This window comes from Rousettus aegyptiacus, unplaced genomic scaffold, assembly GCF_014176215.1.
Source record: "Rousettus aegyptiacus isolate mRouAeg1 unplaced genomic scaffold, mRouAeg1.p scaffold_m13_p_8, whole genome shotgun sequence".
Taxonomy (NCBI): domain Eukaryota; kingdom Metazoa; phylum Chordata; class Mammalia; order Chiroptera; family Pteropodidae; genus Rousettus; species Rousettus aegyptiacus.
In genome coordinates, this window is record NW_023416311.1 from 37,766,111 (window position 1) to 37,793,537 (window position 27,427).

The following is a 27,427-nucleotide window of genomic DNA, read 5'->3' on the forward strand; positions in this document are numbered from 1 at the left end:
TTTAAAAAAAGAAAAAAGATAAACATCTGAGAAACAATTCTACTTTTTAAATGAAAAGTCTCAATTTTTAGAATATACCTTTCAAGTACCATTTTCTTTATAAAGTATTTCCTCTCCTTTCCCCAAATGTCCTCTTCTTCTTTTGAATATTTGATTTATACCACTCTTATAGATTTGTATTTTATTATGTACTGTAATCATGAATTATATATTATAATCATGTACTACTGTTACATATTATACTATTATTTGTAACACTTATGCATTATAATCATGATTATAAAATAGAGAAATTTTTCCTATGCTAAATTTCAAGTTGTTTGAAAGCAGAAAAGATCCTATTTTTTCTCTGCAGCACCTATCTTTAATAAATAATTTCTTAATTGTATTCAGTTACCCTGAATTATCTGACTGGCAAATCAAATTTTCAGTCAATATTTATAAAATTAAGCAAAGACTATCAAAAATCCAAAATCTGTACATTACCTATCCTCTGTATCTTGGCATGAATTTTTATTTTTTACCATTTAAAAATAAAACTAGAGTAAATTTACACACATTTAGCTTTGAAATGTTAACCAAGCCAATCCTTTAAAAGTGTTAAGTTTGTGTCTACAGTCCAACTTAAAAGGATTTGGTAGTAATACATTTTTTTCTCCTAGACAAATTAAGTCATTCTGGACAAACATGCAGTATTTTGTTAGCCAAATGAAACCACTTGTGCCTGAGTAGCAATTTTACTGATTGGCACATAGATGAAGTGGAGACTAAAAAACAAATGTTCTGCAGGAAGTTTTCTATTTTCATAAAAAAAAAAAAAAAAAAAAAAAAAAAAAAAAAAAAAAAAAAAAAAACCTTTCTTCCTAAGAATGAAAAATCTGGACCTAAAACTTTCTCATGGAAAATTTTGAAAATCCTTTAGTTTGATCAATCTTCCTACATATTTTTCTAATTATGTGGACATCTGCATGAAAACATATTCTTTGATTTAGTTATTCATTCTCTTAATAACCATAACTGGGTATTAGCATTATAATTTCCTGAATAATATTCATTAGATTCTCCTATAATGACATCAATGCCTGTTTTATACTTTTCCTGAAGCCCTCAGTCCTTTAAGGGCCATTCTGCATCCCAATATCATTTGCAACCATATGCAGCAGACCTCTTAATTGTTTGCATTTCAGTTTTGTTTTATCTGCCTGTCCTATTCATAACCCATTCTTCTGTTATAGGCTCCCAATTTTACTTTGGGGAACCTCTCTCCCCCACACCCTGTCCTTGTGGTCTAATTTGGTGGGGCTGACTCCATCCTAAGCTCTAAAGACCAGCACACAACTCCAACCTGTGAATTCAGATCATTGTATTCTCTGAGTAGTGTGTAGTTCACAAAGGAATAACGAATCAAGTTGAACTCACAAGAATTAGCTCATATACTGATGGGAACTCTTAGAAAAGGTGCTGTATTCCCATTAAGGTTACTAAACAGGAATCACATAGAATCTTCTAGAGAGAGCCTACCTGAGGAGGAAAGCAAGACTGGAAAGCAGAACCAAAAGGGTGAAAAAGATTTGACACAATTATTTTTACAACTGAACTCAAAAATGCCTTTTCTGAATTTTTAATTACTTAAGCCAATATTTTTTTTTAATTAAGCCAGTTTGTAATTCTTATTTTTTAATTAAATCAATTCGAATTGATTTTCTGTCGCTTGCAAATAGAAAGATTCATATCTGGTATGTCATGGAATACCACACACTTTTCAACTGCATTCTTCACTGACCAAAGACCAGTGTTATCATAGCCTCCTGCCCATATACGGCCACCATAATCATGTCTCTTTCTATGACCCAATATATAACCTTCATCCACAAACTCAAGAAACCCCTTTGGGCTTTATTCTAGTTATCCTCTACTTCTCTCTACATAACAGTACACTGTGCAGCATTGTTTTTTAAATGCTGATTTACTGATCTACCCCTTCAATTCCTTCTTCTTCTTTCATATTTCCCAAAATATGCTTTACATTTTTAAATCATTTTAGTCAGAAACACAATAAAACATATAGAAATAATTTGCAACAAACATAAAATAAGGCCACAGATGAGAGCTTTGAGATACATATTGAAAATTTTGGTATTTCTAAAAATAGGCAGAGTAAGCAGTTAACACATGTTAAGAACCATTTAGAAGGGCCCCGCCTCATCCCCAGACTGTACCCCCTCATTGCCTATCATATTTCCTATAAAATCATTAATAATTCTACAATTTAAATTAAAAATAGGAAAGTGAGCTGGTTAGTAAACATATTAACCATGTTTTGAGCATTAAAAATCCAGATACTTGGCATGACATCATGAGTATATCAATGTCAAAAACAGAAAATATGAAAATATAAGTATCCTAGAAAATCCGCTATACATACACTACCTTTCAGCTCCATACTGCACATGAACAGTTTCATTATGTATGACTGATATATCCTAAAAAGATTATGATTTTTCTAGCAAAAGTTATAAAAAAAACTGTACTAGAACTTGAAATAAATTATACTCTGCCTTGCCTTCCCCCCAAAACTGAGATCTACAAGTTTTCCAACATTCATTTTCTTCTCAAGGCTGTTTACAAGGGACATTATGTTATTTCTGACTGTTACGTCACTATTCAGAAAGGATGACAAAAGCGGTCTTAATAATGTGTCAATATCATTAATATAAACCTCTACTGTGCTCCAATGTACACTAACTTCTTATGAAAAGTAATTGGCCACATAGGATTTACTATAGGAGTCAGCTAATACTAAATACAAAAGCACAGGGAGATTTAGGAGGAAAGCCTGATGCGAGGTCATACATGTTATAATGAAAGCTGAGTGGTTCTTAGAAGGGAAGAGGAAAAAAAAAAAACTTGGATCTACTTAAAAATTTTAGCTTTAACTTTAAATAAGTATATGTCTTGCTGGACAGAAAAATCTAGTGCCCCAAAGCCAATGAGCACAATAAAATGGTTTTGTAAACTTGTCACTGTCTGATATCAAAGTCATAAGAATCAAACCTTGATTACTGGCTGATTTTATTATCCCTCCTCTTGTAGAACCATTTTCCACTCAGCCAAGGTAACTGTCAGAGCTGAGGAATGCTGACAAGGGTCACCATCTCTGATATGCACTTGATTTTAAAAGCTTTTAATTTTACGTGCCGTACCACACAGACATTTTAAGTGAACAAGATCACTGGCACTCTCAATTCCAATATTCCTGACAGTTCAAAACGCACACAAAGGAAGGAGCTGAGTTACAAATTTTAGAACAGAAAATGTAAGGTTATAAAAGAACACAAGTATTCCCTGTTCCCTAACCATGTTATTGTAAAGTGAGAGTGAACATCCTTTAGAGTTCTCTTCAACTAAGAATGTACAAATCAGGAAAAGGGATGTATTGCTTTGCTTTAAATAAAGCTCAAAAATGAGTGGTTTGCCCTCATCTTAGAGACGGCAAATTGAAATATTGACATATATAAGGAGTAATTTTTATATGTTACATACAATTTTATATATCCTGCATATTATGACAAATTCTGAAGATATTAAAAAGGTCTAGGAACTCAGATGGCATCACAGGTACATATGTCTGCATATACATTTTTATACACATACACATATAGGTTATTCAAACTGGACCAATAATAACAATTTGTAGAAAGTTCTCTCCTCCAACATTCCAAATTCTACCCAGTCCTGAATCCCTATTCAAATTCTACCTTCTCTGTGATCTTCCATAATAAATCCAGCCCATATCCTTCTTCGTTTTTCAAATGTGATTTCTACTTCACCACCACCATCATGCATTTACTGAGTACTTAACTATAGTGTAGGACCTTATTACTGGAGTCAACAGGCGGTTCCTAAGCCTGAAACAATTTAAAGTCAGGTGTGAAGACAAGATGCAGATACAAATAAGTATAAACAGCCCACAGTAATTGCAGATCATGGTGTAAGTGAACACAGGAATACAAACAAGGTGGGCTCACTGAGGCTGGATGGGTAAGGAGATGAGAAGGGTTTATGGAAAAGGTAGAGTTTAAGTTTGTCTTTGAAGGGCTCCTCTCACATTGCCAGAATGGAGGAGAGAGACTGGGCAACATGAACATGATATAGAGACAGAGATAAACCCACACATGACTGTCAGGAAGGCATGACCTGGGCTGCAACTGGAAACCTCCTTTATAGGAAGCTGATATTTTTTTCTTTATTTGTGGGTTTACCCATCACATTTACCCATGCTAAATGTAATATCACCTGTGCTTGGGGTAAATCTCCCTAACCAAAGAGGAAAAGAAATGCAATACCATACACTTCTAAAATAATTTTGTTTAGGTAGCACTAGAAAGACAGATGGCAAACTAGTGCCCACCCTATCTAGAGTCCATTTATACTGATTGTCTAAATTTGGACCACAGCACAACAATTAATTGTGAATGAGTCCAGTTAACTCTCATCTTTGAGGTAGTAGCCTTTCGCTTACGAGTCATAACACTGACAGTAAAAGAGGAAATAAAATTTTCTTAAAAGTCACAGTTGAATCTGAAATCTCCAGTATGTAAGTTGAATTAAACTAAAGCAACATCAAAATAAGTAAATAAATGCTACTTACTCCCAAATGCTAGTGACTGTCCTTTCACCTCTATGGAAATCTTTCGAAGATTCACGCCTTGCTAACAGTTTCTCTGCTGAAACCAAAGCTTCCTTTCTGACAGCCCAGTGAGTCTCAATCTTGGTTGCAAGGCACCTGGAGAAACCCACTGAAGACAGGGCCCCACTTGATCCACTAAATCAAAACCTTTAGGGGTGGAGCCCAAGCAGGTGATTTTCACATGCTTCAGGGCTGAGAACACCTGACATCTCTCCACTTGTAACCATGAGTGGCCTCACCTGAGTAAGAAGAGCTCAACCATTAGCCTGTTTACCATAATTTTGTGAAAGCAAGGAATCACTCACAGCACAGCATAGCATATATAAACTTATATAAGCTTTTGTCTTAGCTATCAAAACTTGGCATAATTCACTAAGCAATTAGTAGAAGAATCAGAAGGAAAAAAAAAAACAAGCTAAGTGGCATAGCTTTTAAGGAAATTAGTGAAAGAAAACAATGGAGACAAAAGCAAGTAAAAGTAATGAAACAATTTTAGAAATAATATGTCCTAAAATTTATGTGTGTAGGTAATATTAACTCACTCAATTAATATTTAGGATGATCTATGCATTTATCATTTTGACAATAGTAACACCGATTCGTTTTTAGTTCTTACTGGAGACCACTCAGAGTACTAGGTTCTTTATAAACTCACTCAATCTTTTGACAATTCTATGAGAGAGAATACCCCATCTCAGAAATGAAGAAATAAGTTTCCTAACGACTATGTCATTTTGTTCGATGTAACCTAGCTAGTGACTGAACTAGGTCCCAAACAGATTTACTTATTCTTAAAGTGAATCAACAGCAATTTAATTCAGTTATCATAACCCATTATTATCCAAGAGCTCAGCCTACAGCCCTGAGCTATAGTTTGGGGGTGGAGTAGAGGTGGATATGAATTGCTATAAGTGACTTTTAAGTCTTTTCCTAATTTAAGGCAAAAATAACTAAATTTTTAATTTGCTGATTTAGAATTAATTTCTGACCTGTTGGATGGGCTGTTTCAATGTCATTCCTGGCAGTTTCAAATTGCCTTTCCTATAGGCTGCTTTCACTCATGGGCCCAGTTTGCCAAGAATTCCCAATAGTTTTGGAGCAAGAAGGACAAACAATTTTTGGAGGCAATTTTTTCTACATAAAACATTTTCTTTTTCAAACAAATGAGTACTGGTAATGAGCCAGACCATCCAAGAGTCAACACAGATCTTAAGGTAGAGAATAATACTCAACGTTTCATGTAATTATTTCAAAAAGTTCTTGAAAGTGTTTATAGTGTTAACAAAGCTCTGTAAATGAGTGATTGCATTCTGTTTATAGAATGAGAACTAAGGGACACACTCCAGCCTAATTCATCCAAAAAGAGCCAAAGCAGAGAATAAAAACAACTCCCCACACAGAGCACTAGACCCAACTCACAAGTATACTGCTATTTAATTTAAAGCCTGGTTCATTCTACTTTCCCATCAAAATACCAAGAGAAAACAAGCTGACCAACTCCAACTTGAAGATTGGAATGTGGCTCCCATAGAGACTGAAAGAAAACCCCTTCTACACTGAAGACAGGCTATTAAAACCTTAATCAGTTTTCTTATTCATTGCTCGCATGTCGGCCTGCACCTACCTCATAATTTATTCCAACTGCTTCTCCTGAAAGTATGGCATTTGCAATTTGCAAAAAAACAAAAAACAAAAAACAAAAAAAAAAAAACCACAAAGAAATGGTAAATCATCAAATGCTGGTCACCAGGTAAAAGGAACAGATATTGCTTGTACTAGGAAAAGACAGAAATGAGTATCGGGTAGTTATAGTTTTTAAATAATAGGTGAAGGCTTCCTTTCTATAGACCAAAAAAAAAAAAAAAAAAACCTTGACAATGTCATGACTATATACTCAAAATGTATTATGTGTCCTAAGTACTATTTAAGTACTAAAATATGAAAGATATAATCTCAAGATGTTATTTTCTGAATATGCTAATCTTAATTGCCATGAAATTTACATTCATATCATTTTGATTCTGAATATGAGCATATTTGATATGAATCCAATATCACAATTTTTCTTTATTTTGCTATCTTTATCTTTTTTAAAAAAGATACAGAAATTTCTAATGCTAAAATCGTAATTCTAAAATTGAAATCATTAATTAAAATTCTGTTAGTTTGTAATCTTTCAGGCTTAAGAATAGATTAGTACGTTTTCGCAATATTGGGTTAAAATACGATTGAGGTTGAACTTTTATATATTTTTCATTTAAATGTCTAACCTTTATATAATTATGAGTTAATTCACCTCTTAAAGCAGAGAAAAAATAATGTTGACACTTTCAGCAATACTTATGCAATGAAAATAACAGAAATAGAGAAAAATAAAACAATTTCATGAGCCTATTTCAAGCTAATATATTTTTCCAAGAAAAAAATTCTTTTTAAATGAATAAACCACATATTGCCTACTAGGTGCATCTTCTCTATTAAAGTGACTTAACAAAAGGAACAGATATCTGATAGCTCACGATAAAAAAGAAGTTGTTTGTAGTCATGTCAGTCTGGCAAACAATTTTAAAAAGTCAGTTCTTCATTTTTCATTGTCCCCATTTACCTTGGTTCTTAAAATCACTGTTAAAGCAGAATTATAAAGAAAAAGTAGTGCCTGCAACTCTGATCATATCCATGTAAGCAAACCAGTTAACGTTATAGGATTGCTGTATACGACAGACCAAAAATGCCAGGCTAGTTCAAGCTTTAAATTATTTTACTTAATTGCTTTCGGGATTGCCTCACCTCTTTACATAGACACGACCTGTATCATCACTGAGTTAGAAACCAAAAACTGAAAAGTTGACAACATATTATAACCTCAAAGCTCTAACAACTGGCAGAAGGGGCAAAACAACAGGAAATTGGTAACGATAATTCATTAATCTGGCAAGGAATTACATATGCAACAGTTCAAGAAGTCCTCAAAAAGGTACACTTAGATTTACATATTCGTATAAAACCAAAGCCTCTCCTTTTCTTGCCCAATTCTTTGACTTTATCTTTGTTCTCCTGCACAACTACTTTCAGGGTAATTATACTAACTCTTCACTTCCATGAACAAATTGGCTTTACACATCCACCTTTTATATGAATGTAAGTAGTCTGGTGCTTGGCTTACCATGTTAGGTGACTGACTAGACTAGTTGTTTTTCTAACAAGAATATGAAAACAAATTTGTTTCTAGTATAATTGTGTGAAGAATTAATTGGACTTTCTTATATACCTTATAAACACTAACTGCTGTTAAACAAACCTTTCTGACTAACACTATGCTTATATTTTTGGGTCTGTTTTAGGACAAGTTTATTTTTTATTAGATTATTAATAGTTTATTTCTATAATGTTCTTTAAAGTAAACATGGCATTATATTTTATGGTCACTTAAATTTATAATTTTGTTCATCAACCCTAGACATATTGGATTTAATTTGATCATTTTTTAAATGATGAGGGTATTGGCTAAGGACATGCCACCCTGAATGCGCCCGTTCTTATCTGATCTTGGAAGCTAAGCAGAGTCAGGCCTGGTTAGTACTTGGATGGGAGACCACCCAGGAAAACCAGGTGCTGTAAATGTAAAAATAAATGAATGAATGAATGAATGATGAGGTTATTAAAGATCTTGTTTTTTTGTAACATTGCTTCTCTAACATTACTTTAGTTTTTGCTATCCAGAAGACAGTCTTGAAATATTAGCATGAAATTTTGAGAGACATCATGGATAAATATAACCTAATTCAACTTAATACATACCTACTATGTGCCAGAAATGGTTTCAATCTCTGCAGGTGTAGCAGAAAACACAACTGATAATGGTCCTGTCCTGATGGAGCTTTATATTCCACTCAGGTCGTCATAATAAAATGACTATATAGATGTTAAGTCATAATAAGTATCTTAAGAATAAAAGGGGTAGGGTAAGAATAAAAGGGGATAAATGAGGTTGAAGAAGATACTCTTATGGAGGTAAAGAAAGGCCTCCTAATCAAAGATACTTAAGCTGAGATCTAGTAGAAGGAAGTAAAATAAAGATATATGGGGGAGAAAATTCCAGATGTTGGAAGAGGTGGTGCAAAGGCCCTGAAGTTTGAAGGAGTATGCCTGGTATGCAGAGAATAGCAAGGAGGCCAGTGTGGTGGAGTAGAGTGGAGTAGAGGTGAGTGGAGTGGAATAGTGTGAGGGGAAATGGTAGAAGATGAGGGCAGAGAGGTTGCAGGAGTGGAAGAGGAATGGGTGGATCATGTTGGGCATCACAGGCCAGAGAAAGAATTTTGGTCACATGAAAACATCTTAATACTTTGAAGAAAGTTGCCACCAACTGACTTTCATTTTTTAAAGCTCTGTGGAAAATAGGTTATACAGGCATGATTAGAGCAGAGAGAGGTGTTAAGGAGCTATCACAGTTCTAGGCAATAGATAAGGACACCTTGGACCAGCATAGGAGTGGTAGACATAGTGAGAAATAGTTTTATTCAAGAGATACTTTGGAGAACCAAGGAGGTTATGAATGGATTGTTACATATGAAGTACAAGAGTAAGAGAGGTTCAAAAATGACTCCAAATTTTCACCTGAGCAAGTGGAAAAATGGAATTGCCAAATACTAAGAAAAAGAAACTAGAGGACAAGTGTATGGAAGGAAATTATGAGTTTGGGTTTACAGTACAGAGTTTTCTTTAAAATTTAAAAATAGAACTACTATATGGCAATCCCACTTCTTGGTGTATATCTGAAGGAGATGAAATCACTATCTTGAAGAGCTATCTGCACTTCCATGTTCATTGCAGCATTATTTACAATAGATAAGACATGGAAGCAACCTAAGTATTTGTCAACAGATGAAAAAAGAAAATATGGTGTATATATATGCAAAGTATGCAAAGTAATATTAGTCAAGCATAAAAAGAAGAAAAAACTGCCATTTGCAACAACATAGACAGACCTTGAAGGCATTATGCTATGTCAAATAAGTCAGACAGAGAATGACAAATATTGTATGATCTCACTTACAAATGGAATCTAAAAACATTGAATTCTCATAGAAACAGCATAGAATATTAGTTTCCAGGGGCTAAGAAGTGGGGAAATGGGGAGATGTTGGTCGAAGGGTACAAATTTTAATTATAAGATGAATAAGTTCCAAGGATATAATGTACAGCATCATGACTATAGTTAACAATACTGTATTATGTATTTGAAAGTTGCTATGAGAGAAGAGCTTTAATGTTTTCACCACAAAATGGTAATTATGTGAGGTGAAAGATGTGTTAACTAACCCTATTGCGTTAAAAATTTTGTAATATATGTGTATCAAATTATCACATTGTACACCTTAAAGTTACACAATGTCAATTATGTCAATAAAGCTGAAATGTTTAATTTTTAAAAGTTTTAATTAAAAAGAATTTGGTTTTGGACAAATAAAATTGAGATTTCCATCAGTCATTAAAAAGTAGATGTCAAATAGGCAATTGGCTATGCAAAGTCTGGCATTCATTAGGAGGCTCTGGACTAAAAATGGAAATTTGGCAATATCAGTATATAGATGGTAATTGGCTGGGATAGAATAAATTGGATGTAAGGAATTATAGAAAAGACAGAACTAAAGACTGCATTGAAGACCCTTGTTTTTCCACACCCAAAAAAAGACAAAAGGGAGAATATTCGACTTCAAATAATTTAGTCATACTTCTTAATGTTAGAGGGCTCTTTCATATCTATACATAATTGGCAGTTGTCATAAGTCCTCTCATTTTCAGAAGAATCAGTACTAATGAAGCTAACATCCTATTTATTTGCTTCCTAAGCATCAGCTGTTACTCCCAGCTGATCTGAATAAGGACACAATTACTTCAAGCAATGGCAGAGCTGGACTTACCTAAAGGGCATTGAATAATGTCCTTTAAGATAACCCAAGAACTCGGCCCAGCCATCTTGTGTTTCAGAAATTGATAGGGCTGTTCTCCAGAGTATTTTATTCTGATGAAGTATCCTCAAGTCTGGGTTTCCATTATCAGCCTACCAGTCATCTACTCTTGAAATGTGGACAAATTATTTATCCATTTTTATCCTATTGTAGTAATTCAAGATAGCCCAAGGATTCCAAACTCCTGGTATGAAGACCTTTGTAGTCTCTTTCCACATTGAATAGAGCTGACCTATATAACCAATAGGATAGTGTGGAAATTATGATGTGTAACTTCAGAGGCTAGGTCATGAAAAGACATGAGAGCTTCCATCTTGCTCTCTCGAATTACTCACTTGAGAGAAGCCAGCCACCATGTTTTAAAGACACTCATCACATCTTTAGAGAGAAAAACCACTTGGCAAGGGGCTGATGCTTCCTGCCAACAGCCCACAAGGAAGTGAGACCTCCTACAAACGATCATGTGAGTGAGCTATCTTGAAAGCAGATTCTCCAGAGCCCTCAGATGACTGTGGCCTTGGCCACCAACTTCACTGCAACTGCATGAAAGACCCTTAGCAATAACCACCCAGCTAAGCTATTTCCAGATTCTTGAACCGCAGAATCAGGAATAAAGGTTTATTCTTGTTCCAAGCTGCTAAATTATGGGGCAATTTCTTACACAGCAAAAGATAACAAATATCACCATAGTCTTTACTCTTCTATACCTTTTTCTCCTGTGTCTACACATTTAATATGGGGTTTGTTTCACTCACAGGAGGACAGAGGTCGGAACACTAGTTCTCAACATTGGCTGCATATGGATTTTACTTGAGAAGCTTTAAAAAATATGCACACTTGGTTCCCAAACCCGGAGATTCTGATTCATAGGTCTGGGATATGGCCTAGACATCAGGATTGAGTCAAAGTTATTACATTGAAACAATATGCTAACTGATTTCATATGAGGTTGGGAGCCAATGTGAGCTGCCAAACATTCACTTCTTTTCTAAAGTAAAAGGCAGGCAGAGTATCCTAGATATGGACACTTCGAAAAGGGTCAGCAATGAATGTATGTCTCCTATCATTTGCTAGTGATCCAGATAGAGCAAATGAAGCTGTGACAGAAGGCAAATGTGGGCTGCTTTCCACCTGACCTCCTCACCTTACATACCACTTAACACATGCTGCCAGGTGCCTACAGCCTCATGAGGGATAACTCTTTTCTTCTTCTCACCCTAACTTCTGCTGCATTCAAACCAAGAAGCTGAAAGCACAAGTCATTTTTAGCAGGAATAATCATCCAGGATACCACCACCACAGGACACGCTGCCACTGCCACTTCTGTGAAGCAACCCCAGCTGTCTTTTTTTCACTGATTCAAAATTTAAAATCCTTGGCAGAAGCATTTGATCAGCTAAGTGTAGGTCATGCCCAAGCAGAATTATCAGGATCAAGGAAGAGAGGACCTAATCCTTTGCATTTCCATATTGAAAGGTGTACACTGCCTCCACCAAGACTACTCATAATTAGAGATTCACCCAGGATATGAGGGTACCTAGATGCCAGAGAGAAAAATACATAGGCTGCACTAAAGTGGAATATGATAGGGATTCTGTGACTGGATAAAAGACATTCCATATAATATCAAAACATCCTTACAAAGATAGGTGCTTCATGCTCAACAACAGGACAGTGAATCATTAGATTACTCATTATAAATCCTCTGAGGTTTAGCCAGCATTTACTAGCATTACACAGCCAACAATTTCTTTTGGATATTAGAGGAAAGAGATGTTAGCCTTACAAATCATTTTTTTAATTGTTTTGGGCTGCTGAATATATTTAAAGAAATTGTGTTCTGAATTTTACACTCATTTAAATAATCTAATATACATGCAAAAGATATATGGTTACCTCATGTTCAAACACACTCAGGAAAAATCATTGGGCCTCGAAATGTCTTAATGCAAAAGGCTTTTTTATGCTGAGCGTTCCATACTAATATAATAGGTGTTCGATTCTACTTGTGGCTTTAGGAGATCTATAAATTCAAATCACTATTGTTAGGCTTAAATAATGTAATTGCATTCAGGGACACAGACTGCAGTATCAGATTAGGAGACAAGATGAGTGGACTTGGAGAATCTCATTTTTTTCATCCCTAATTCACTTTTGGATATTACTGCAATGACAAATACACTGAAGAGAGCTGGTTTAATAAACGGTGAATTTTATTAAACGTTTATAGTAAATCAAATCTATATCACAAAACAGCCATTTGCTTATTGAAGAAAAGTGAGGGAGAAGAAAGGAAAGTTGGAAAAGCAAAGAGAGGGAATGAGAGCCAGTCAGGAAAGGAAGGAGGCAAGAAGAGAGGAAAAGGAAGAAGTGGCCCCACGTATCACTTCTCACAGCTCTCAGAAAGCACAGTGGGTCTGAGGGTCACTCACGCCTTATCTAAGGGGGTTAGATTGTGCAGTACCTGCATGCAGAAGGTCAAGCATGTTCTCTTGAGCAATTTTCTTAAGCAGTGGGAGCCACATGCCTTCAGGTGAAACGTGGCTCTTAGTTAACCACACCCACAGTTGTAGCCCAGGCTCTCGTAATCCCCGCCTACTCTTTTTCTTTTTCCTTTTTTTTTTTTTTTTTTTTTTTTTTCCTGGACATAGGCAGAGCAAGGATATCTCCGTCACAAGTGACCGCTCAAATCAACTAATGAGAGCGGAGGGAAAGGAATACAAAAACAGAGTAATATTCTTAAGACAATGACCTTTCGTTTAAACTACTTTACAGACAGCTGTGGTTTTCTTCCTATCATTGCCCCAACATATGCGCTTCGGCCAGTTAAGCACTCGGGACAGTATTCAGCAGACCCCCTCTTCCTTTGTCTTCAGACTCTTCTACTAGATAGAGTGCCTGAGAAAAACAAATGAACCACTATTTTCTATACTGAAAGTGATGATAGACTCAAGCATCTCAAGACAAAATGAACGAGCCCACCCGAAACGTCCTGAAAGGTCATACCGCATAGGAAAGAAAATGAAGGAAATTAACTCTGTTCAGTTGTACACTCTGATCAAATCATGGCACAGTTTGGAGTCTTCATCAGTAAAACAAATGGTTTCCTAACTTAGGCTATTTTTAAGTTTCTCCATTAAATATAAGTATTTTTGCATATATACATTTAAATAGGCCATCTAGTTCCAATTAGATATGAGAGTGAAGGAACTAGCTGAAATGTTCACAATTTATGTTCAATAAACCACAGTAATTAAATTATCTGATTGGTCCTTATCTAGAAAACTTTCTATTAAAAACAATGTACGCTTTATAAATCACTTCAATTATATAAATGTCTAACCACTATTCTGTATACCTGAAACTAATATATTAAATGTCAACTATAATTTTAAAATATAAATAAATAATAAAGTACTATCTTCTTTTAAAAATACTGTACCCTTTCTTTATCTACAGTAATCCAAATATTCCAAATAACAAGTTAGAGGGTCATTTCTTGTCTATTCTTGACTGAAATTAGGCAGACAGGGTTTGAAATAATTTTACTCTTAGCCTGGACAGCTCACCAACAAATTGTTTTTCAATGGCCATTACCAATGATAAATTCTAGTTCTCAACTTCACTGGTGTTAAAGAAAAAAAAAATCCTGATTTTAAAAGAAAAAGGAAACTTTCTTTTTTTTAATTCCAAACCATTGAATAAGTATAAAATTCTTACTTTCTTGGTTTTTTGTATGTAGAGCCTCCAAAAGAATCTTTGTTCCTTAACTTATTCCAATAAATTTTCCTATAAGATTCATCATGATGGTTCTATAAAATTCAAATTTACTCAACTGTTTGCAAGCTTTACTTCCACTATTCAAATCCTTGCCAAATTCCAAATTAATTCTATTCAGCATTATTTTCTATAGTCAAACAATGAAAGAATATTGTCTAAATGCTAATCTGCTGTTTATTCATTTTCCTCATACAGCCTCAGTCCCCCAGAGTTTGACATTTCAATAAATCCTTAAAGGGGATTGTAATGCTGCCTTGCTATATTCTGTTTTCTCCAAGAAAATAAATTAAGAAACTTCCCCACCTTTATCCCTTTAAAAAATTAAAAAGAAGCCTATCTTTCTTTCTCTAGAAAACAGATTTTGAATGCAGAACTAATTCCAAGCATCTAGAACATAAAAAACAGTCCCTGGGTAACAAAAGTGATTTCAATGAATTCTTGCAATGAATTCTTTCCTATAATATGTTTCCTTCAAGCCTATCTGGTCACCTTTATTGCTTAGGATGCTAAAGCAGAGAATTCTATATGTGCTTATGCAATATTTAATAGATCCTTGGATTTTTTTTTTCCTGCGGCTCTACAGCCTTTGGGTTTCCCTGTCATTGAAGGCAATCTGTGCATGGAGGATTGAAAATGCAATCTATGATGTGATTCATAACATCACAAACTGAGAAGAGATTAAAATTTTAGAAGAAAACTTAATATGCAGGAGCTAATTAACATGAAAATAACTAATTGAATTAAAAGCTATACACAACTGACTTTATAAAACAGAGTAAGTAGGCTGTATGAAAGAACCCGAATCAATCATATTCTTTACATTACCAAATACACTGAGCAGGTAGAGCCTGAGCGTTAGGCATGGCAGACAATCACCTGTGCTTTAAAATTTATTCCATCAAGTAGTTCATACCCATCACACAGGTCACACTTACTTTATAGCTGCCCAAATTCATAAGGGCCTCATTGCCTCTGGCACCCAGAGGTTCACAGAGTGTGGTCAGTCTTACCAACGGAACAAATGTTGCAGCCAAAGTGTTTGTACAGTTTTATTGTCCTGTATTGGTCCATGCAGTTGATGAGCACTAGTGTAGAAGGGATAAAACTTCACAGAGAACAGCTATTGGTTCAGCAAACAAACACTTTACATCAATCAAATGATACACTCCAAAGCCAGTGCAAACCACCCTTTCTAGAAACATGTCAGTGAGTTTCTAGAAAAATGTCCGAAGTGGAAATCAATTTGCATCTCCAGTTTCATGCTGGAATGCCCACATACTATGTTCCTACTGAATGACTGATATTTTGTTACCACTTCCAATTCAATTTGTGTCAGTCCACGTCTTAAGTGCAATGAGATGAGGAAGCCAGGAGGCAGTAGGAAACCACATATCTAATTAGGGAAAAAGAAAGGATAACACATAGATTTATAAACCATTTATCAAGTTGGACAGAAATGGGAGTGTGAAGACTGACCACAGCCTAGGGAGGATAGAGAACATACAGTATCACATAAGAAATGTTTTTGGTTTGTTTGTTTGTTCGTTGGGTTTTTTTTTTTTTTTTAGGCAAAGCAACCCTTGGTTGACCTCACAGATTGCAAGGACCTTGTCAGCTTACAATCCTTTTTTGTGTGTGCCTACAGTACCTGGCCTTCGTAGGTGGTCTCCCACCCAAGTAACTAATCAGGCCCGACCTTGCTTAGATTCCGAGATCAGACAGGATCGGGTTTGTTCAGAATAGCATGGCCATAGACTAAGAAATGTTTTAAGTGCATTGCTTCCACCAACTTTTCACAGCCCCACCTAACTCAAAAACATAGTCTAGCCATGTGCCCAGGATAGGAAATAAGTAGATTAGGAAACTGGATTTCATGAACACATGACATATGTCTTTGACATATCAGTCTAGAATTTAAATAAGCTAAGTCCATCCATCAAGGCTTCATTCAAATCCATCCTTTTATGAAAGTTTTAAATATCACCTCAGAGGAAGAGCTACCCAGCTTCTGAACACAAACACTAATAATATTTTATTTGACAAATAATTCCACCTATTGTTATCAAATTATCATGTTTTTAACATTCTAAGAATAAAAGTTTTATTTCTCCAAATAAATAATAAGCTACTCATAGGCAGGGAATATGATATATCGCTAGTTCAGACAAAAGAAGAGGAGGAATGTACTCTCTAGAGAAATTGAATCCCGAAAGACGTGATTCGGAGACACCAGGCTCAGCAGAGTGAAAATAAAGCTGTACTAAAAATGAAGACTTAAGAGAATGTCTATTGGTAATGAAAAAATTATTCTGACATCTGTTAAAGATGGTAAGGCAGGCTTTGTTTGGGGAGACTATTACAATGGAGTTTTGTAGTAAGGGATAGAGATTGGGATCACTCTAAATCAACAGGGAAAAGCAGGACTTTGTAGCCTAGGAGCAGGATGAGGGTAAGTAGATGGGAAATTACTAAGAGGAAACATCAGGAGTAAAGAAGGATTCTGCCTAAATCGGCTTGACAGGATTATTGCTGAAAGCAGTCCAAGGCGATATCAAAGGGATAAGAAATTGATCAGATATCAAAAGTGGTCAAATGCCACAGCTGAGATGAGGAATTTGATTTTTACTGAACTACGGACCCAGCAAGATTCTTGATAAAATTGGACCAAAATGGGCAATGGCAGAGCCCAAAGGTTAGGCCTCGTCAAAAAAAGACTCGGAGGGCACCGAGTTTGGTCTCTGTCACTATAAATGGTGAGGTATGGGGTTTGGGTGACAGGTGAAATCCAAAGACTGGGTATAAGAACAGTATTATATTTCTCAGTAGCATGACTAAAAGCTAGAAGATAATGGAATGATTTTTCCAAAATTAGGATTCCATATCTAGCAAATTTGATTCAAGTGTGAGAATATACTCAAAATATTTTTAGATTATTTTCAAAATTATTTTCTATATTCCTTTCTTTTAGGAACATACATTGGATATGCTCTAAGTTAAGCTGTAAGCCCAGAAAAATACACTATGATAGCTTGTTTACTGCAGACAATTATTTAGCTTTCCACAGTTTAGGGAAATTAAGCTATAACCAATTATTTATAACTCTTATCCAGGGATCTTGGAATAAGAATTGCAAATGAGAAGAGGGAAGAGCTCTCTTAAGGTGAGAAATAATACCTTTCTTGTGTTCGATTTTTTTTAAAAAAATACTAACATTATCTTTTATTAAACTTTTTTTGCAAAAGCAATATCCCACAAATGTTTGTGTCAATACCCTCTTCAGATCTTTTAATTTCATTTTTGTTGGCACCAACATTGAATAGAATCATATACTTGGGTGAGCATTTCGGTTTCAGAGGCATGGTAACCTGACAATTTTTCAATTAGTTTTCCCGTATAAACATTTCATTGTGTTCAAGGGAACATGAGACCAGCAACCTGCTTTTTCTTCAGTTACCATATCAGTTAAATCACCTTTTGCTGCACAGCAGACACCTTACTCATGCTAATTTGGCAAATAAAAGTAGTTATTAGACCACACAGATTAAAAATTTATATGTCTTGAGCCCAGAGCTCAAAATATGTCAGTATAATCAGGCTCTCTCCTTCTCTGTCCTGTTTCATAATGTGATGGCTCATTCTCAGGTTCTGAGAAGAGGCAAAATAGCGAATCCATACCTTTTATGTCTAAGTTCAGCAGAAAGTAAAGAGGGTCTCTTTTAGAAAGCTCAACTTAGAATCCAAAAAATTCACTTCGATTAGCCCACTTAGATCAGGTGCCTTCTCTGAAACAAACATTATATCCTAGGAAATTGGGCTCACATTCTTCATATTACAAAAACCTCTGTGAACACTTGGCCAGAGAGAGAATCTAGTTCCCCACAGAAAAATTGGGGTCCTTTTTATTGAGAAGGGGAGATGATGGATGCCAGGCAAGCAAAAATAGAATATATCTATTATAGCCTTTAAGACATTAAAAAAATAGAATATATTCTCCATTGAGCAGAATATCCATAGAAGGACCTACCCTCAGGCCAACTTAGTGTTTCTCTTGGTAAAAAGAAAAACTAAAAATAGCACATACTTTCCTTTTAGACTTATAATCAAATCACACACAATTGTAGTTTTTCAAGTTCTGTATAGTCACTTAGAGCTTTTATAGAGTCTTTGCTTACTGTTTGTAGAAGCCTATAGATGTGGTGGAAACTAACTATAAACGTGCTGATAACTTGTGATTCTCTTTCCCCAGAGTATCTGCATTTCTACCTGCAGCTTTCCCTTGAATATCGTCACATTCCACTCTCAGCTTTAAAGTTGAAATATGAGGCTTTTCCTTAGCATCAACGCCCCCTGGGCTGCCAGCCATAATTGGCCTCAGTAGAAAGCTGAGTATTTTGGAGAGCCATGTTGTGTATCTCAGAGATCAGAGGAGAACAGCTCCATGCAAACCTCCTACATATTCCAGTAAATGGCTAAAGCGATGTAGTTTTATTTTTCCAAATAAAGAAATTAATTTTCAAAAACTGGCAGGAGGCTCTGCTTTTCCTGTATCTGTCTGTGATAAACCACTCTAGTAGTGTTCAGCTACACACCTGCCTCTGGAGCACGGAGGTAACTTATCCCTGTCGTTGCCACCATGAAGGCCTGATGAAGTCATCAGGGCTTTATTCCTACAGAAACAATCCATTCCCTGCCATTTCAACTAAAGTTCAGAGAAATCAGCATGGCTATTTTATTTTAAATCTACATTTTCTTTTCCAAATAAAAATTTATCACATTTCTTTACTGAGTACCTACTAGAATTAAGGGATCCCTGTCCTTAAAAAGATCACAGTCTGGTGGAAATTCTGATATGTTGTTATTATATACAATGATTGAAAAATGCCCTCTAGAATCTTAGAAACCACCTCTGATACAAATAGCTAATCTCCCAGATAAAAAATTGTTTTTGATATTAAATAGCCACAAAAAAATTGGTTTATGTGTTCATGACTATACTGTAACAATGAATTCTAAGTGAAAGAAATATATACATACACATTTACATATTTATACGTATATGCATTTATATATATATATTTTTAATATATTAAAGACAACTTCTTGATACATTTACTTATTTGAAACATTTTTCCCCTGTTGAACAAATCCCTTTTCTTTGGTCTCATCTAATTATAATTATTATAATAATTTGCAAATTTAAAAAAAAGTCAATTTTAACCTTCCCTTGGGCATAAATAGTTTGATAACTCTTTATATATCTTTAGGTGCTATTATCAAGCTCTCATAATTCTTTCCTGATGAAAATGAGTCAGGGACGAACAGAAAGGACAACTCTAGAAGAGAAAAAAGACCTCTTTTTGGTTTTGTTTTCTGGTCATTTTTGAATGGGATTTCCCATTTACAGCTTGGATCTAGCAGCTAAAGAGAAGTAACCTATGTAAGAAGATACTTAAGAGCTAATTTTAAAAAAAAAAAAAGGCTAATTAATTTGTGTAAGACAAATAAAGCCAAGACAAGAAGAAAACTTTAGGACTATAAATCATATGATTTTTCCCTATTGTAGATCCAAGTATAATAAATAAAAATAGGGATATATTTTCCCAGGGTTTAAAAGTACCAGAGAAGAATTTCCAATATGGAACTTGCTGTCAGCTATAGTATCAAATTTCTCCCTTGATGTGTGTAAAGCAAGAAGTAACAGGAAAAAAAAAATCTCCAGTGAATCAAAACTGCGAGCTTCTCTGATGCCCTGGCCCTAACAGCTTTTATTCTTTTTGCAAAAGCATTTTAATCCTGTATCCAAAATAAATGTCTGTATTTCTATGCAAGGTTTTAAAAATACTTTCAAATGTGATTTGACTCACCAAGGAAGGGACAGATCAGATTAGAATTTGAGGCTGCAACAGTAACTATGTATCTACTTCTGGTTATTTAACACATAATTTGTCTGGAGAAGACTGGTGTTAAATTAAATTACAAGATAACCTCATTAGGCAAATCTACTTGCACTAGACTTTTCAAAAAGAATTCAGATGATGAAAACAGACCACTGTAGTTTGTTCCACCAACCCCCAAAATCTTCACTCTAATATTAGGCTCATTATCTATTTATCAGTTATATATTTATCAACTTGTGTGTGTTCTGAAAGGAAAATCGATGCATCAGGAATAGATAATATATGCCGGGAATTTAAGTCACAGAACAAGGAAACCACATAAATCTTTGAAAATCTACCCTAAAGATAGAATTTGAAACTTTTACTGTATCCTGGAAGGTTAAGAAGGACCTAGAAAATAAAGTGTTAATAAATGAGGGAAGAGAAACAGGTATTGAAGTGCAACTACCTTGAGGGTCTGTGTAAAAGAAAAAGAAAACAAATGTCTGTCGAGCTCAAGACATGCTTAAAAATCGTCAATTAGCTGGGTTCTAAAATGAAACTTAGTATTCAGGTTTAAGAAATATGGGCATACCTTGGAGATATTGCAGAAGTTTTGTTCCAGACCACAGTAGTAAATCTAGAGTCATAATAAAGCGAGTCAGGATCTTTTTGATGGTGAAGGGTCTTGCCTTCAATTTGCAAGAAAAAACGCAACATCTGTGAAGTGCAATGAGCAAAACAAGATAAAACGAGGTATTCCTATATCCGTTTAAACTTATTATCCCCAGCTCTGTCCACTGAAGGGGCCCAGAAGCTGAGAAGCAATTACACCTGGGAGCAATTAGCACACCTGACACTCATACCTTTCTAAGTACCATTGTCTATTAAGAGGAATCAGGTGTGCTTGGAGAAATGGCAGATTCCAGGGCTGGGACAGGGAAAGTGTGAGATGAACATGAACATTTTGTACCAAAAAAGTAAGGAACTGCTAAAAACAAACAAAACTTAAAAAAAAAAAATCAGGACATAACAAAAGAACACATGGAACCAGCTCAAAGAAGTTCACATTGGACAAGTCAGCACAACTTGAGCATGAAAATAAATAAGGACTAGGACACATTATAACTCATTGAATAAAATAAGAATTTATGAGTCCATGTTGGTAATAAATAAATGACTGATAAATAAAAAATTAATAAATAGAATATATAAATTAAATTAGTTTAAGGTAGGGATTAGGGGGTAAGTTTGGTGAGAAGCAAGATATTTTTATAGTCCCGTCCCGCAAATTATCACGATTATCACTTAGATAGCAGAATATAGCCAGGGGTCTACCGGATAGTAAGCCTAGGCTTCAGCTTTGCCCAATTAATGGCACAGCCTATGGCCCCAACCTGATCACTCAACACAGCCAGAGGCCCTGTACTAACTCAACGCCCTGCTTGTGGCCCCATCTGAATGCAGAGTCCAGCCAGTAACACCAAACTGCCAGGAAATACAGCTCGTGATCCTGCCCAACTAGGGGTGATTACAAAGCCCAGCTAGTGGCCTTACCTGACAGCCAGCAGCCCTGCCAGATTACGGTGCCCACCCAGAAGCCCCATGTGAGCATGGAGCCCAGCCGGCAGGTCCACTCAACCGTGGAGCCCAATTAGCAGTCATCAGCAACTCCCAAGATCTCAGACCAAGGAGGTGAAAAACCTGTACACTGAAAACAGTGACATTTATGAAAGACACTGAAGTAGACACAAATAAATGGAAAAATATTTCATGTTCATAGATCAGAAGAATTAATATTGTTTCAAAGACCGTACTATCTAAAGCCATCTATAGATTAAATGTAATCCCTATCAAGATTCCAATGGCATTTTTTTTTATAGAAATAGAAAAAAATGAATCTAAAATTCATATAGAACCACAAATACCCTGAAATAGTCAAAGCAATCTTGAGAAAGAAGAACAAAGGTGGAGGCATCACACTTCCTGATTTCAACCTATATTTCAAAGCTCTAGTAATTGAAACAGTATGGTACTAACTTACACACTGACACATCAACCAATGGAATAGAATTTAGAGCCTGGAAATAAACCCCCACATATAGGGTGAACTAATATTTAACAAGGGAGCTAAGAATACTCACTAGGAAAAATATAATCTCTTCAATAAATGATGCTTGGAAAACTGAATATTCAAATGCAAGAAAATAAAAGTGGACCTTTATCTTACACCGCTCAGAAAAATTAACTTAAAATAGGTTAAAGACTTAAATGTAATACCTAAAACTATAAAAACTCCTAGAACACTCGTCTTGGAAATGATTTTTTGGGTATAACACCAAAAGCACAAGCAATAAAAGCAAAAATAAAGGACTATATCAAACTTAAAAGCTTCTGCACATCAAAAGAATAAAATGAATAAACAACCTAGGAAATGGGAGAAAATATTTGTAATTTATATACTGATATGAGGTTAATATGCAAAATATATAAGGAACTCATACAACTCAATAGCAAAATAATAAGGATAATGTGATTTTTAAATGGACAGAGGATCTGAATAGACATTTTTTTTTCCAGGGAAGACATACAAATGGCCAAAGGGTACATGAAAAGGTGCTCAACATCACTAATTGACAGAAAAATGCAAATCAAAAACCTCACACCCATTAGAATGGCTATTATCAAAAAGACAAGAGATAAGTTTACTGGCAAGAATGTAGAGAAAGGGGAAACCTTGTACATTATTGGTGGGAATGTAAATTGCTGCAGCTGCTATGGAAAACAGTACAAACTTTCTCAAAAAAATAAAAATAGAACTACTATATGATCCAGCAATCCTACTTCTGATTACGTAGCCAAAAAAAATAAATCACTATCTCAAAGATATATCTGCACCGCACCCCCCCCCCATGTTCATCGTAGTGTTATTCACAACAGCCAAGACATAGAAACAACCTTAGTCACTGACAGATGATTGGCTAAAGGAAACACTGTGTGTGTATTTGCATATCCACCAACATTGCATAAGCATTCTCCTTTTTTCACGTTCTTGCCAACAGTGTTATTCCTTGTCTTTATAGACACTAGGAAATATTAGTAAGTCATTAAAAGGAAGGAAATTCTGCCATTTGCCACAACATGGATGGAACTTGAGGGCATTATGCTACGTGAAATAAGTCAGAGAATGACAAATATAGTATGAGCTCATTTATATGTGGAATTTTGAAAACTTGAACTCATAAAAACAGTGTAGATTGGTGGTTGCTAAGGGTAGAGACTGAGGAATTATATCTCAATAAAGTTAGAAAAAAAATATTTTTTAAACACAAGCAGAATTCTCTCTCTCTTTTCCCCCGCACCACACACATGCTCCTCACCTCTGCTTCTAAGGCATTTCAACTGTTTTAATCGGGCCCTAGATTATCCAGAATAATCTCCCATAGTTAAAGCCAGCTGAATAAGGGGTTCCATTATACCTGTAATTCCCTTCACAACAATACCCAGATTTGTGTTTGAATAAATGGGGATGTAGCTTAACCATGTAAACATATCAAAAAGGAGCGGGGTGGGGAAACCCATCATATTATGAAAACACATATGTATGATCAAGGAGGTTAAAAAGTATTATTTAAATTTAGAAACTACAGCCATTCATTCAGTATTTCTGCCATCGAAATGAAAATATAACCATAAAAGCCAGTCAGACCTTGTATATTTTTCTTGTAAAAGAATAAATATGTTTCAATAGGCACTAAATAGACATTTATGATGAATGTCATTTTTTGGGGGGACAAAGTAAGATGTTATCAAAAAATAGTCGAACACAGCCATTTACAATATATCGTTTCTGCTTTCAGAAGGGAAGCTTTTAGCTTCAATATAGCTCATAAGTCAGGTTCACCATGATAAAGGACCAGAACTTGGAAAATATTGGGCATCATAAATGACACAGTGGCTGAAAAACTAGGAGTTGTCATATTTCATCATGATTCAGAACAAAACAACTCCTACGCCTGGAAGGGACAGAGGTTAGAAAAACATTAGCATTTGTTTTATGACCTTTCCAGCTTTGAGAAGAGAAGAACCTGAGGACAAGCAAAGCCTTCTTTTCCCCATGGTTTGACTACGGACAGCATTTCATCACGGCGTGAGAGGCTGCTTCTCGTTGTTGGGTGATACACATCTTTCCACTGTTGTAGTTGAAGACACTGTTGAGCAGGATCACGACTCTGCTCCAGCTTTACTCAGGTGGTGAACTTAGTGCCCTGCTTTCCAGTGCTGGTTCTACAACCACAGTACAGCTTTTCTTTTCTTTTTTTAAACACATTGGGAAAGAAAGCTGCCTAACAGCTTGTGTGAGTCTCTATTATCAGAACAAAAGGAGCAGGAGCATGTATCACTAGTCCTTTCATACAGATAATTCTTATGAACAGAATGGCTGTTCTCCTTGGGAAGTTAAAGAGGTTACTTAGAAACTCATTACATGGAGAGAAAACTCAAAATGGCTTCTGCCACTAAGTAATTTTTTTCCCATTAGATTGTTAAAGTAGTTTACGCCTCACCTTGGTGAAGAGATTGTTTAATAAACCCTTTAAGTGTTAACACTGTGCCATCAGATTACTATAAACGGAATGTCTCTCATAAAGTATACACTATAATCCTAAGTATTACTGCCTACTCTGAAACAAGCAGAAGACAGGAAGATCCTGCTGAGATGCAGACAGTAGTAGGTAGTCAACGGTTCACCAACAGGTCCACTCCTACCCACTGGCCTCCCTGGTGAAACCAGACTCAGCTTCAGGGCCTGTGTGTCAGAAAGGAGGAAAGACCCTTTTAGGCTGAAGACTATTTGGACCAGCCTTCTCATGAGGAAGGGTGAGTAAGCCCAAAGAAACGATATTACTAAAGAATTCCTCCTGCAGTAGAACTCCCTACTACCACCACTAAAAATAAGGAACAGGACATAACAAGGAATAAGTATTTCCTACTGGCCAGATAAAGGAGTGAGCATGTCAGATTCATCGGAAAGATGGTGAAGAGCTCATAGTCCTGGCCATGTAGAGAGAAGAGGCCAAAAAGAGTTTGAGAAGTCAAGGGTGAGTCAAGGTCAGTAGATGGGCAACCAAGATGGAGTGCTAGTGGCACAGCAGGTCCAGTGAGTAGTAGTAGATGTTTTATACAATGTCTTGGAGAGATGACAGGAGCAGTGACTGCAAAAGACTGAAGCAGAGGTGCAAACACTGGCATAAATCTTATATAAAGTCTTTTACTCGAGGTCTCCCAGACAGACTGGAAAGAGGAAGGCTGGGGTTCAGGCGTAGGTACCTGTTGAGCCCCTTGAGCTCACTGCTTTCCCACTGCCACTGGAGGTGGTGGGTAAGTCCCTCTCAGAGGTTAGCTCTGCAGTTCTTGCATTGTGAGTTTTCAGACCTTATCTGAGCATTTCTTTTTCCATGTTGGGTCTGAAAATGGCGGAGTTGAACTGGGTTTGACTTAAGAACCAGACTGGGTCTGACTTAACCAGACTAGGTCCAGGGCCCAAGTGGATCAGACTTACGAACTGCACTGGGTCTGGTTTGGGAACTGGCCTGGGCCACAGATGAATAAAATTTTGTTTTGAGGCTAAACGAGCAGGTTGACCTTACCAAAGGTTATCTTGGATTACAGTGGCCACAGTGGCTTATCCATTTGTGAGGTGCTCTAGAGAAAAAGGGGTCTCAGCCAAGCACTCACTATAAATGGCAGAGAGAAAATTATTTTTCCTCCTCTACAGTTTCAGCTGACTGACACCAGCTGGGACACTCCACTTCCTCCAGGGCCTGTAGACAGGATCCTAGGAAAACTGGCACAAGCCAGCAAATGTGAGAAATCTTACCAAAGTCAGCTGTACCAAATCTCTATTTGTGGAGCCTGGTTAAGATAATAAAATTTCATGTTGTCATCTTTCTTTCCAAATTCAGACTGACAGGAAAATAACAATTGTAAGAAATAGATCTTTGAACTATGGCTTGTGAATTTGCTTTTGGGTATCCACTGATTGTTGATTCTTCCTCTCTCAGGCACAGATATTGCCTTCTTGTTTGTCTTATTTGTGTCTTGAGAACTTGACTTGGCACAGTAGGTTGGGCCAAGACAGACAGAAATGTGGGTTGTACTTAATTCATGGTTAGGGTCCTCCTAACTATTGCCAGCTCTCAGAATAATTGTCTAAGTCTTTATTTCTTTTGGTTATCTTTGGAAGTGGCTCTGGATCTTGAGAAGGTAGTATCTTTTGCATCTCTTTTGAGGATGCCTCTTAATCCATGAAGTTGTTCAGTACTTCCAGGAATATTTATTGTTTTCCCCTCGGGAAACCTGATAAGATATTCAAACGGATTTTTTTCAGTAACTCTATGGTCAGAAGTTGACCAAGTTGGAAGCTGATGTTCATAGCTTGATAGAAACTTTTTATTTTAGACCTTCTCCCCTAAGCTAAATAAATCTTTGTACCCAGAAGAAAAATATTTCAAAGACAAACAACTTCATATCTAGAACATAGGAATTTTTTGATTTCCATCTTAATTGAAGATCTTCCTGATATAAAGAAGCAAAATGAAGGTAATATAGTTGGATGGGTGAGTCAGCCTCAATATCATTCAGATTGCAACCCAATTATGTAAGGAATTAAAACAACTATACTGTCTTACGAACTGAGTCTTTACAAGAACAGAAGTGCGGATCTATCTCCAATCAGTAATATTTTGACTTTTCTTCTGCCTTTTCTCTATAAAAGCCTTTCCCCTATAAAAGCCTTTCCCAAGGTCCTGTCGGTGGAGCATTCCTAACCACTTCTGGCTTGGTGCTGCCTGACTTGAATCAAATTTTGCTCAAATAAACTCAGGAATTTTAAGATGCCTCAGTTTATATTTTAATAGCATGCATGCTCCAGGCCTGCACAGTCCCTACCATCTCAATTGTCTTTTAGCAACTGTGTTTCACATTTTTGTGTTTCAGTGACATTGGAGCTTGAACACCTCTGCTATGCGAGTCCTAGGTGGACCCAATGGGAGATGGTTCAGGGAAAGGCCAATTAAACTGTCAGATGACTGCTCCTGTTACCCAAGTTAACA

At 36.0% G+C, this 27,427-nt stretch overlaps 1 pseudogene; it reads right to left on the reverse strand.

Moving 5' to 3' along the window:
- Nucleotides 1-16,075: 16,075 nt before the first annotated feature.
- On the reverse strand, nt 16,076-16,195 carry LOC118607573 (annotated as a pseudogene).
- Nucleotides 16,196-27,427: the final 11,232 nt, after the last annotated feature.